Here is a 14,815-nt window from a genome sequence, read left to right on the forward strand (position 1 = left end):
GAGATCAACATTACGTACAACAGAATATTTGAAAGAATCGTTTTAAGAAAGGCCTCTATCTTTCCAACAACATTGGTTTCATGGATTATATATCGTTCTTCCAATTATTTTCTGTTTTGATCCTCCTTCTGCTTTTTTGTGAACGCTTCATCTCAAAATGTAGGTCAACAGCATTTCATTGTCTGATCGTTGCGGATGGCAGTGGTTTGCCCAAGGACGCTTAATTTATTTTCCGAGAAAGAATGCAGAATTGCCTGATAGGAAGCTAAGATTACGCACATCATTTGATTTTCAACTGAGTAATTCGAGGAAAATAAGATACACTAACCACAAACAACAGTTTTCAAAGTTTTTCTTACTTCGACTTATCTGATGTTAATCGTGAACATTATTACTAGTGATTACTATTGAAAGTGACAAGCTACCACCAAAAATTAGTATGGAGATCACATACTTTCTCTGAATCCAGAAAAACTTTCGACGATGCCTGTTATTATTGATTATTTTTGAAGAACTAACTAATATTCAAAGAGCCTAAAATCTGGTTATTATAAAATGTGGTAATGTATGACATTGAAATTAAGACAATTCAATTAGATTGTGTAAAAGTTTAAAACTGTATCTTATTCTATCATTACAAGCGTTCCACTATAATACTTTTTTATCAAATGTATATGATATGTTGACGTTGGAACTTCTTTAAGAAACAGGTATTTCGATTAAAAAAAGTCTAATGCATACACCACATGACTTCCTTGTACGGAATATTAAATTATACGCCTTTTTTCTTGCATTTCATTTAAACATATTGGATTGAATTAAATCTACTTCGTCGATAGCGAATAAACAACAATAGAATAAATGCTCTTTATTTGTTTACCATAGCGACACTCTGGGGCTAGGTTCACTTAACAGCGTTATATTTCGTTCATATTATAACTCAGAATGCACAAAATTTATATCATTTGAAGAATTATCTAATCGTTGCCACGTGTTCTATTCAAATATTATATTAAATCTAGAACGATGTATAATAGAAATTAAGCAAACAAAACAAAAATGATACAGGTTTTCACAGACGATTCAGTATTTCTCATGCAATTAATTCAGTTCTCACTTCGCGACAAGGCAAAAATACATAAAAACTCAAAATATCTATATTAAAAATTACGAACTAAATTTTAAACACTTTTCGTCGAAAAAATTCCAGAAAGGATTAAGCATGATTTAATTCGCGATAATAAATGAAGGCGTTATCTTTATTGTTTCGAAGCTTAGTCTCTCTCGATTGGCAACAAAGCTACTATTATCAGGGTTGCCACTCAAACAGGAGAATGAAATTCCCTGACTTTTCCAGGTTTTCCAGGTGTGTTTCAAGAAAATTCCAGTCTATCCACGTAATGTACGTTGGCTGTGCTAAGAGGTAAATTAATTATGGTATTACTTGTATTGTGTAGCAAATTCACTTAATTATTCAATAAATCCCAGAGGACATTTATTCTTAATTATTCTTGGTATACTTTGTTTGATAATTTTGTTTAGTTTTCCACTTAATAAAATTTAAGATATATACATTGGATAACAAATGTATGTTTTATTTAATTATTACTCATGATCATCAGCAGTTCAACACGAGGCTAATCCGGTCCTTATAAATCACAACGCAATGCTAAATAGTTAGGTTAGATTTTAGGTAAATTTAATTTGCGTGAGGTATGTTCTTAAAAGGCACCTTAACACTTGAAAACACAAATATAATTATAATAGTTGTTGTTTTCTCCACTGAAGATTGAGATTAGAATCTTCCCAATCTGGAACAAAATAAGGCTTTTTTTTTTTTTTTTTTTTGCAGACATTCTGCAGCTAAACGGAAGAAAGAAATCTATTTTAATAAATTGAGGTATTTTATATTTATTTCGCAGCATACATAATGAAAAAATATGTGCATTAAATTTCGTGATGGTATGTCATCATACTGCTATAATTAATTTCTGGATTATGCCAGAGAAAATTTCCTGAAATTTGGAAATATTATTTACTAATAATAAATAAATTTAGAGGGAAGAAGCAACATTAAATTATATGAATAACATAAAAATAATTACTTAAAAATTGAATTAGAATAATCAACGATATTTTCGCGAATATAGTTATATTACATGGCTAGCCTAGATGACTGATTACTATTTTTTTATTTTACTGCAAAATGGCAAGGTATTTATTAAAAAGAAAAAAAAAAAAAAAAAAAAAAGGTTTAAAAAGATTTTGCGGTAAAATTCTAGTATACGGTAAGGCTTTGGCACGGTTTTAAAAATTGTCGCCAAGACCAAAATGACCCGTTTACTGCGCATCATGATGTCGCCAAATCTCATTATTATTCTAACCAAAGAACGTCTATGTAAAGAAGAAAAGGTTCCATACAAGTAAAATGCTATTACGCCGTTAGAATGCGGAGGAAAAATTTGCCAAGGGATTTGGCGACGGAACCTGGCGGCCAGAATTTCCCTCTCCGCGATGTGTACAGGAAATTGAGAAACACGTGTTAAGAAGAAACGCTCTTTGACAAAAAGAAAACTACGAAAATCCGTTTTTAAAATTATTGAGAAAAATCCACGCAATAATTTTAAAATCGGATTTTCGTAGTTTTTCCCCCCCCTGAAAATAACTAATCCATGAATTAATTTACTTGCGCCAAAAAATATTTTCTTTTCCTTTAGAGTTTAACCACTTGCGCTAAGACTAAACTTCACGGTTGCGGTGCCGTGCGCTGCAATATAACAAGCGGTAAAGTGTCTCATTTACGCCGCTCCGCATTTGCGAGTGCAATCCAGAGCTGTAACTCGAGAAATAAACAATCTCGTTGTTAGGCGACGTGTGCACCACGTTATTTTCATTTTTGCGATAAATGCTTATCGACGTGGTGCTTATCACATCGCTCACGGTTTGAGACAAAAGCATCTCGACGTGCATGGCACGTCTTTTTAGCGCAAGTCGTTAAAGAAATTTTAAACGATATTCATTTTATGAACTCTTGATAACGTGACCTTCGAACTTCGACACCGGTTTCGAGCTTTGGCAACAGATATATCAGACATGCACAGCTGTTTCCCTCTATGATGAAACGGAGCCACGTCTGTTGCAGTGAGGTTTTCCTTCTTTACAATACATATTCTTTGATTCTAACCTCCATGGTACCGTATACTAGGATTAAACCCATTTTGTTTTATACGAGAACAGGTACTTTCTTTAGTTCATGCACTGCACATGCGATTCTCGAGAATACTGGAAACCAAAAGTTGCGGGAAAGTTGCTTTGCCTTTCTAAAAGACAATCAAATTTAGGCTGCGAAAATTGGCTCTATGCCAGCTACCCGAATGACGCTCACGTGATACATAATTCGCCAAAAAAGTTATCTCTTCCGACGTCGGCGCAAAAATCGCTTTTTTTGGCAGGATCGTTGTATGAACTTCCCTGACTTTTCCAGATTTTGACAAAAATACTTAAATTCCCTGACTTTTCCCTGAATATTGTGGTGAATTTTCGAATTCCCTGACTTTTCCCGGTTCTCCCGGTTTTCCAGGTAGCGTGGCAACCCTGTATTATGCTGTTTCAAATGTAAACAAATATGTCCGCCATGTTATTTAAAAATTACGCTTAACCGCACTTAAATAGCTTTTAAATTGTTGATAATTCTACAAATATAGCTTGCAGATTTACTAAAGGCATAAAAACCTTTAATGGATAACAACATAATGAATCGTTTTTAAAGGGAAAAATTCACAATTTACAAACATATAAGAGTAAAGAAACTGAGATCACTGAGCCGGGTAACAGAGTGGATATAGTATATATATATAAATATATTTATACGTTTGGTGCGGCCGATTGCAACCCAAAATACGAGATGCACATCTACATGTTATAGCACTCCTATATATAAAATTTCAACGTTCTGGGGCTACTCGTTTTCGAGTTATGCGAGATACGTACGTACAGAGGCCACGAAAAATTCTCTTCAGAATTAATTTTGAATCATTTTTATAATTTTTTGGAGGAAAATAATCTTTTATTCTGTCCTTACGTACAGCACGCAAAAACATCGTTAAATTGCATTCGATAGCGGCCAAAATGGATATTTTCGTTGAAATATGCTGCCTGAAACTTTTTGGCGATTACAATACTTCCTTTTTATTTCGTACAAGGAAGTAAAAAGGACGGGACTTAAAATATATATTAGCAAGAATAAATGTAAAATGGTAATAAAAATAGAAGTATTGTATATATACCAATCATAAATGACAAGAAAATAAAATATGAGATCATCAGGCTTCTGTTTAACGTGATCAACAATGCTCTAAATGTTAATGTCTTCTAAGGAACTAAAATTCTGTATTTCTGTATTTGTTACCCGTTGGGAAGAAATCTTTGAGTAATAAGCACAGACCTTTCAAAAAATACTGAAAAATTAAAGGTTGGTAGTTATAATGAAAATAAAAATTTAAAAAAAAAAATAAAAGAAAAGAAGGAAAGAAAATTTGAAAAGTTTCAGATTTTAACTGTCGTCAAGAAGGGACTGTTAAATTTATGTTTTTAGGCTCTGGCTGAACTTGTACTTTACTACTCTGGTCTTACACCCACATCTGCTATTTTTAGGCCAAAGGAGCGTTAGCTCAGAAGGGCTATTAATTTCGCTTTAGCCTTTTGCGTCGATTAACTATAAACTTTGATTCACTTTTCAAATGTTGCCACCAAATATTTAAAGAAATTAAATAATGAATAATCCACATAAATGTAGCTATGTTTCTCGCATTGTGATAAAACAACGGCACCTGGAGCCATTAAATTTTAAATACGTACTTCTTCACCCGAATATGGGCATCTGGAAGCTCAAATTTGAAATTTGTTTTACTATCTCTTTCATATTTTGTAAAGAATTTATGAGTTTTTGATTAAGAAAATCAACGATTTCAAAGCGAGTAATGGCAACACTGTACGGGAAAAAACATTTTTATCTCCAGCCCGCAAGACTGTGTATCGGAGATTCTAAAGATATGCTCTTTGAAATATTTTGGGATGTTGTTGGATTGAATTTTATGGTTTAAGTGCGAAGAACATGATTATTAATAAATAAAGGTAAAGCTCCTTTGGGCGTAATATAAAATCTGAAAGATTTCAGAATTTTTTTTCTTTTCTAGTCTTTTCAGCTCTATTATTAATATCTTTCTTCACACTTTGCCAAATACAGTTCAACAGCAAACTCGAAAATTTTTTAAGCTGCGTAGTACCATATATTTAGAATTCTTGATGCAATGTTAAGTATTGGCATACACTTTTGTATATTTTTCCAATCTTTTCTCAGTTCATCATATCAGTATTCAAATTTCTTAATAAGATGGCTAATCAATTTTTTGTCTTTTTATTAGTAACTTTTTAAGCGCTAACTTTATTTATTAAATTATTTAAGTAATTTAAGGGTTTCGTTACTGATTTTGACAGGCTACTCATTTTGGTGCTCAATTTAATTATGGAGAACCCAACGTTAAACTAGTTTTGCCATATATGTATTCTTCATGAATAATTTTATGTATGGCAGCGCATCCAATGTTAAGTTTCTTCTGTATCATTTGGTAGGTGCAAAGATTATCATCGATTAATATTTTTCGTAAAGCAGACACACTATCCGGGATTACTGCTGACAACGGCCTTCATCCCGAAGATAGTTAAGACGTCTTTGAAATTCTGTAAAACATTTGAATGCAGTAGTACGAGATGGACCTTCATTTCCCAATGCTCATTGTTGATGCTGAACATATTCTTCTTGATTCATTTATTTTAAAGTGGGATTAAAATCCCATTTCAAAATAAATGAACATTTAAAGTGGGATTAAAATCCCACTTTAAAATCATAGAAAATAATGGCGCGATAATGTTCTCGCCTCAGCTCCATTTTCTTTCTGTATTTAAAATGTATTCTTTGCTAACCTACATGCAACTGTCCAATACAAAATCGTCTGCTACTCTGAATTAGTTCATATTTACAAATCTAACCGTTAACTGTTTTCTGCCACCTATCGTTTGCACGTAGCTTCAAAATTTCAGAGTGATGGGTATATAATGCATTTTACATAAATTATGCAAAGCACAGAAGTAAATGTATTATTTTGGATGGAGTTATGAGAACAGACTAAAAGAAAACTAATCTTTGATGGGGCCGAATGATCGTCGCAAAATTCAATTTCGTGAAATATCTGAAAAGATACGATTGAGTAATAAAAATATTTGCACTTATTATAAGAAACGCTTTGCTTAATTAAATAACATAGCTATTGTTTGCAGCATGATTCAGAAGTTTCTATAGACAACATTTTGGAAGAAGAAAGTTATATTAATTAATATTAGAGAAATGAAACGAATATTAGAAATCCTACTTAAAAATAACGATTTTAGAGCAAATTTAATTTTTCTTTATAACTTTATAGTAAATAAAGTAATTATTTAAATAAGAAATAAAATAATTTGTTTCGCTTTTATGAAATAAATAGTCTTTTTCTTCGTTCCCAAACCTGTCAGCAGAATTATGCAGTGAAGACTCCCTTCATTTCATAATTCTGCGGACAGAATTCTTTTATCTATAATTAAAAATTACATGTGTACTTTAAATAAACCTATGTTTAAAATAAAGGAGCTACTAATTAATGATTTGTTTTCTTTCCTGTCTGAATGACGTTGGTCAGCAAAATTCCATACAGCTTCAGCTTTTGAATATTTCTTTTCTTAGTCACAAGTAAGAGTATAAAGCTGTTAGAATTTCACAAATATTAAATTCTTTAAAAAAAAAAAACAACATTTTAAATAATTATTATTTAAATTTAATAAATATTTACAATAAGCAGCGCTTTTGAAGCTTCTTTAAGTTTATTAAATCTAAAGAAACATATACTCTGTTTATTCGATTATAAATCGTTATTAATTGTTAACCGATTGCACGAAATCTAAAATGAAAATAAATGCAAAATGAAATCTTATTAATCAAGTATTAGGAATAAATTTTACGTCATTCAATTAATCAATGATGTGGTCAGAATACTGAGATTCATCGTTATTTGATCTTTTACCACTGTCTTTTAGCATAGCATCGTTGTTTTGGAGGGTCAAAAGACGCAAAATATTCGACTACTTTTTAAAAGCACAACGTCTACTTTTATGAAAGTCAGGAAAATGATGGAACAATTTTTAAACGCATCAGAGATAATTTCTCCAGCAATACTGTTTCTATGCATCACCATAGAGTGTTCATGCTAGTACGGTGGATGGACAAAAATATGGAAACACCTTGTGAAATGCATGTTTGAAAAGAAAGATTGATTTTAATGAAATATGTAGGTGGCGCTGGCGTTTTTGACTACTGACGCCACCTATACAACTTCGTAAATGTGCTAAACAGTTCAGTTGTTGTCGGAGTACTGTTATGTGAGGTTGTCATTGCATTATGTCAGAGTTAACAGACTTCGAACGTGGGCAAATTGTTGGAGCACGTATGGTAGGTGCTTCCGTAAGCAAGGTAGCCGGGTAGCCGAGGTGTTTAGTGTTTCAAGAGGTACTGTATCGAAGATTTATTCCGCACATTTGAAAAGCGGAAAAACATCATCTGCTAAATCACAGCGCGGACGAAAGTGTGTCCTGAGTGATCGTGACAGACGATCATTATGGGCAATTGTGACGAAAAATAAGAAGACCACAGCTGCAAAAGTTACTGCCGAAATGAATGTTGTGTTACCGAACCCTGTGAGTACCAAAACAATCAGAAGAGAGCTTCATAAACAGGGAATTGCTGGCCGTGCTGCAATTGAGAAGCCACTCATCAGTGATGCTAATGCCCGTAACAGGAAAAGGTGGTGTTTAAGTCATAAAGCCTGGACTATAGAGCAGTGGAAGCGAGTAATATGATCTGACGAGTCTTCTTTCACATTGTTTCCCACTTCTGGCCAAGTTTACGTCTGGAGAATGCCATCTCAAGACTATAATACAGACTGCTTGTTGCCAAGAGTGAAACATGGCGGGGGTTCTGTTATGGTTTGGGCAGCCATATCGTGCTTCTCTGCTAGCCCCATGATAACTGTGTCAGGGCACATCACTGCCAAGACTTATGTGAACATTTTGGCCGATCAAGTTCATCCCATGGTACAAACTTTGTTCCCCGATGGTGATGGTGTCTTCCAAGACGAGAAAGCCCCTGTTCACACAGCTCACATTGTCCAGGACTGGTTTTCTGAGCACGAGGATGAGTTGTCCCATCTCCCCTGGCCACCACAGTCACCAGACCTGAATATTATCGAACCTTTGTGGTCTACATTGGAGCGAAAAGTGCGTTCTCGTTATCCACCGCCAACATCGTTATCTGAACTTGCCACCGTTTTGCAGGAAGAATGGTATAATATTCCCTTGGCAAACATACAGGAACTGTATTTATCCATTTCGAGAAGACTGCAAGCTGTTTTGGATGCCAACGGGTTTCCTACACCATATTAAGCAAAGAAACATGTTTTTTTAAAGGTGTTTCCATATTTTGCTGTATGTATCACCATATAGCATTCATGCTATGCATCACCATCATGCATGCTATAGGGTTACTCTTGATCTGGTAATGCCAATTTTAGTCCTTTAACCTAAGAGACGTGAATCGAGTTATCGCTATGCTTGAGATAAACGACAAAGTTTTAAGAAGGTTATAACAATCAATTTTTTTACTTAAACAGAATTTGGAGCACATGGACACGCCCTTGTGCTACGATAACAGCAACTCGCAACTGGGTACATACCTAAATTTCTTCCTCTGACAACACATTCTCTAAATATTTGATAATTAAGTAACAGGAATCTAATAAAAATTTGAAAGCAAGAAATAGGAACCATATTTGTATAAATCAAATAGATCTCTTACCTCCAAAACTAAAACAAGACAAAAATACATAAAAACTCAAACTGTCTGTATTGAAAATTATGAAGTAAATCTTAAACACTTATTTCCTCGAATAAATTCCAGAATGGATTAAGCATGATTTAATTCCCAATAATAAAAGAAGTCGTTATCTTTGTTATTGTGAAGCTTACATTCTCTAGATTGGCAACAAATCTACGATTCTGTTGTTTCAAATGTAAACAAGCAGTGGCCGCCATGGAAAAAAATATTAGGCTTAGCGGCACTTAAACAACTTTTAAATTACTGATAATTATAAAATTTTGCATACAGATTTACTAAAGGCATAAAAAGCTTAACCGGAATATAAGAACAACATAATTCAATCATTCTTAAAGCAAAAAATGCACAATTTACAAACATATAAGAATAAAAAATCTGAGATCACTGAGCCGGGTAACAGAGTTGATACATATATATAAATATATTTATATACATTTGGTGCGACCGATTGCAACCAAAATACGAGGTGCACATCTACATGTTATAACAGTCCTATATACAAAATTTCAACGTTCTGAGGCTACTGGTTTCTAAGTTATGAGAGATACATACGTACGTACGCACAGAAGCCACGAAAAATTCGCTTCAGAATTCATTTTAAATTAGTTTTACAATTTTTTTTTTTTTTTTTTTTTTTTTTTTTTTTTTTTTTTTTTGTGGGGAAACGAGTCTTTTATCTTGTCCTTACGTACAGATGTAAAGCAAAAACACCGTTAAATTGCATTCGATAACGGTGAAAATGGATATTTGCGTTGAAATATGATGCTTGAAACTTTTCGCGATTACAATACTTCCTTTTTACTTCGTATAAGGAAGTAAAAACGTGATTTGGAGAGAAATTCATATGAAGATTCATATGAAGACTTACAAGCAGTTTAGGTTATAACAATTACAGTAAACTTGATCAAATCTAATTTCAAGATGTTCTTAATCGATATTTTTTAAAATATTGAAAAATGCTACAACCTATAATTACCAAAACATTTAAGTGTAGAATAGAGTAAGGAATGTGACCTATCTTTAGTCTGTAGACTGAATAAAGAGAAGTAGAATACAATTAAAATGTGTATCATTTAATGATTAAAGAGTTCAGATATAACGCGGCTGACCCATTTTCAATTAGCTGTGAGAGAGGACAACTCACCTTGCTTTGTTTGACTTATCTATGCTTCTGTTTTGTTTAAATGTTAATATTGTTAGCAATGATTATGTATGTTGAGATCTTTGACATTTGCTGGTCACAGTCTAATTAATTGGTTCAGACCTTGCTCATCAGCATATTCCAAACAGTCCGTACTTTATTCTTCTTAAACTGAAGGACGAAGCAAGGCCAGTTAATTTAATTTTAATTTCCTTTAACGTCATTAATGATGATTAGTATTCTTGAAGATAGAACGGAATAAATGGGAGAAAGATGTGACAGGGAAGACTTTATATTTTTCAAACCTGTTAACCTTTTCATGTTTAGCTTCTTGTAACATCTACCTAGATAAGCAATAGTCACACTGCTCAAAGGCTTTTAAAAACAATCATTACAAGCAGCGATTTCAAATATTTTATTTTATTTTTTCAAAAAACGGATTATGGCACGGAATTGACACGAAACGTACTTATGGGCAAATAAATACAAACTTAATAAACAGACTTTCCTGTTTATTTGGAAAGATAATGTCTTTTACAAAATCATAAAAATTTAAACAGGAACGCATTTTGCTTCAACTAAGAACTCTCAATGAAAATGGACGTCTCTGAAAATCTTTGAGTTTAATTATTTGTATTTATTTGGTTATACTCTTTGTGTACATATGGTTTCGTAATTCAAACTTTCAGTTTGTATTTAAAGATTTGCATTTGTATTTAAAGATACAATTTTTTTATAAATAATAATGTTGTGGAATGTATCTTTGTTATGCTTTGACGCATATGCTACTTACAGATTTTTATAATTTGATCCCTACAGATATACAGATTTTTATAATTTGGTCAACTTTTATAGTACATTAAACGGGCTCACGAAAAATGTTTGTTAAGTTTTATTCAAATTTACTAGCAGCTTCGCTGCCAGCCTTCGTCTGGCTTTTAAATGTACCGGGAAAATGGCTGAAGGGAACACCAAACGTTAAATTTAAAAACTGCGTAGAATTTTACTCTGCATAAAAAAAAGTTATTACGTATAACAAAATTACAGTGAAATAAGCAATATCCCTTAATACAAATATTAATTATCCTAATAAATAAATTAACCAACTTCTCTTTGCAAAATCCTAAGAACTCAAATGGTATAAAGGAGGTTAAGAACTTTGTTTCCTAAGAAAATCACTCAAAACTTTTCAATATCTTAAAGACAGTGAAATGAGCAATAAATAACATAAAAGAATACAAAAAACAAAAATTCTGAAAAGCAGAGTATAATTAATGATATTTTATCTTATATTCTCAAGAGAAATAAAATTAAAATGAAATAAGCTATATCCCTTAATACAAATATTAATTATCCTAATAAAATATTAAACAACTTTCCGTTGAAGAAAAAAATCATGCAAAACTTTTCAATATTTTACAAATAATAAAATAAGCAAAAAACAACATGAGAGAAATTCAAAAAACAAGAAATTCTGCGCAGAATTTTACTCTGCAGAACAACTTTATCAAAAAAAATCTGATGTGTACACCACATGAATTCCTTGTATGGAATATTAAATTATCCGCATTTTTTCTTGCATTTCATTTAAATTTATTCGATTGAATTAAAACTACTTCGCCGACAGCGCATAAACCACAATACAATAACTGCATTCTTTAAAATTCACTCTAATATTTGTTTACCATAGCGACACTCTGGCGCTAGATTCACTTAACAGTATTACATTTCGTTCATATTATAACTCATAATGCACAAAATTTATATCATTTAAAGAATAGAATTATCTAATCGTTGCCACATGTTCTATTCAAATACTATAATAAAGCTAGAATGATTTATAAAAGAAATTAAGCAAACAAAACAAAAAAAAAACAGTTTCTCAAAAACGATTGAGTATTTCTCATTCAATTAATTCAGTTCTCACTTCGCGAGAAGGCAAAAATACATAAAAACTCAAAATATCTGTATTAAAAATTACGAAGTAAATCTTAAACACTTATTTCCTCGAAAAAATTCCAGAAAGGATTAAGCATGATTTAATTCGCAATAATAAATGACAGCGTTATCTTTGCTGTTGCGAAGCTAAGTTTCTCTAGATTGGCAACAAATCCACTATTCTGCTGTTTGAAATGTAAACAAGTAATGGCCGCTATCAAAAACATTATTAGGCTTAGCGCACTTAAACAACTTTAAAATTGTTGATAATTCTAAAAATATTGCATACAGATTTACTAAAGGTATAAAAACCTTAACCGGAAGAACAACGTAATTCAAGCAAAAAATGTGCAATTTACAAACATATAAGAGTAAAGAAACTGAGATCACTGAGCCGGGTAACAGAGTGGATACATATATTTATGTAGGTTTGATGCGGCCGATTGCAACCAAAATACGAGGTGCACATCTACATGTTATAGCAGCCCTATATACAATATTTCAACGTTCTGAGGCTACTCGTTTTTGAGTTATGCGAGATACGTACGTACGTACATATGTTCGTACAGACGCCACGAAAAATTCTCTTCAGAATTCATTTTAAAGCAGTTTTATAATTTTTTTGGAAGAAAAGAGTCTTTTATTCTGTCCTTACGTACAGATATGACGCAAAAACATCGTTAAATTGCATTCGACAGCGGTCAAAATGGATATTTTCTTTGAAATTTGCTGCCTGAAACTTTTCGCGATTACAATATTTCCATTTTACTTCGCACAAGGAAGTAAAAATGACAATGAAATATGCCGATCTCTTAAAAACAGTGACATAAGAAATACGATGAAAAATTGTTGTCAAACCCATATTTTTAAAAGAATGAAACTATTCAAAATGATGCCATTTCATCAAAAATGTATCAACAACAACAAGAAAGGAAAATTGTTGCGAAAATCACATTTTTAAAGATGTGAGATGTGAGAAGCGTACTCGGAAGCTTCATTTAAAATTTTTTTTAAATACAAAATATCATCATTTTCCCAAAATTCTTTTTGTAAAAGCAGTCGCAAGAATGAAAGTTTAACGTGTGCAAAAATCAAAGAAAAATAAACTGTACATTTTTAAAAATAAACGTTTTTAGAAAAAATCCCGCTACAAACGTGTTAATCTCCCTTTGTTAAATAAATTCGTATTTAATCTATTTATTGAAACAAGAAATTTACTTTAAGTTCGTAAAATAGATAAATCATGACGTTGTGAAAATGGAGTGTGTAGAGTAAAATCCCGCTTTCTTATAGCCCATTATGTCTCAAAATGACGCTATTTCGTCACAAAACATAAAATAAAAAAAAATTCGAATTCGAATTTCGAAAAAAACGCTTCGAGGTTCACTGGCTCTTGTCTAGATGTAGCTTATGTACCAAATTTGTAGCCGTGGGTGTATTAGCTTACGCGCAGCGCGAACGAAAGACACACACACACACTGACACACAGACAGACTCTTTCTTTTATTATATGTAGAGATTGCTTGTTCGCAATCAAAGTAATATTCATCGACTACACACTCTCACTCCTCTGTTTCTGATATTCACGAATGCATAGGGAAATGCCGCTTTTAAACCTAGTGCAGTTCTACTGGCTTGAAGTGTCTAAAAACACCTTGATAATAAGAAAAATAATGGATTTTAAAGATTGAGAAATCTGGCGAATAAATTGTTGTGGCATAATAGGGATGTGTTTCTGACAAAGAAACCCCCAAATTTCTTTGCTGAAATCCCTTTACTCAAAATGTGGCGTTAAAATTAAAGTTAACGTAAAAATCACGCACTTACTATCAAAAAACTACTTTTTAAAGCAAGAATTAATGTATTTGAAAATTCTTAAGGGCATTAAAATATAATTAGAAAGATTAAAATTCACTTATAAAACTGCTTTAAATTACAACTTAGTGAGTTGTAAGCTATTACTTATTGCGTATCGATATAGAACGATAACGAATTTTTTCATTATTGGCAATTTATCACTTACGCCACACCTGATGGGTTACACATAAAGTCAAAAATGCACTGCAAAAAACTTCGATTATTTGTCGACTAATAATGTTTGAAATCTAGACGACTTGCCATGGGATGTAATAGCTTTCCAATATGAAATTCTCTAATTAAAATCAAGTAAAATTGAGCTTGTTAATTTATTCATATTTTCAATTCGACCGTTGATTTTGATAACACAAAAATAATTCATTACAGTACATATATTAAAATGATATTAAAATATAAAGAATTTTATGGCGCGTAGATCAATGTATAATACTGGCAAATATGCTGCCTAATATAAACATTAAAGAAAAAGCTATTACTTATTGCGTATGAATCTATTGCTTTTGTCTGTTTAAACTGTTAATCTATTAATAATTTTATGGGGTTCTTTTTATTTTTTTATTTCAGTAAATATAAAATATTGATCAAATTTTAGTTGAATCGAAATAGATTATGTTTTATGTAAATAAACAATAAATTAGTTATTTAATTTTAGTCGGCATACTGCAAAATAAGATTATAGGTCGCAAAAATAGTTAGTTTCGTTATTAAGTTGAAATAAAAATGAACTGTAATTTCTTTTAAGTAAAATAATGATAAAATATTTCATTGTTTAACTTGCCTTGAGACTAAAAAGTGTGTTTCGCATTTATTTCACAGAAATAATAACAATGTAATTTTCTGAAATGTGTAACCTTTGTTAAAATAAAAAAAAAGGTAAA

This window comes from Stegodyphus dumicola, chromosome 9, assembly GCF_044657685.1.
Source record: "Stegodyphus dumicola isolate Sdum_Otavi_A_Nest chromosome 9, ASM4465768v1".
Lineage (NCBI taxonomy): Eukaryota > Metazoa > Arthropoda > Arachnida > Araneae > Eresidae > Stegodyphus > Stegodyphus dumicola.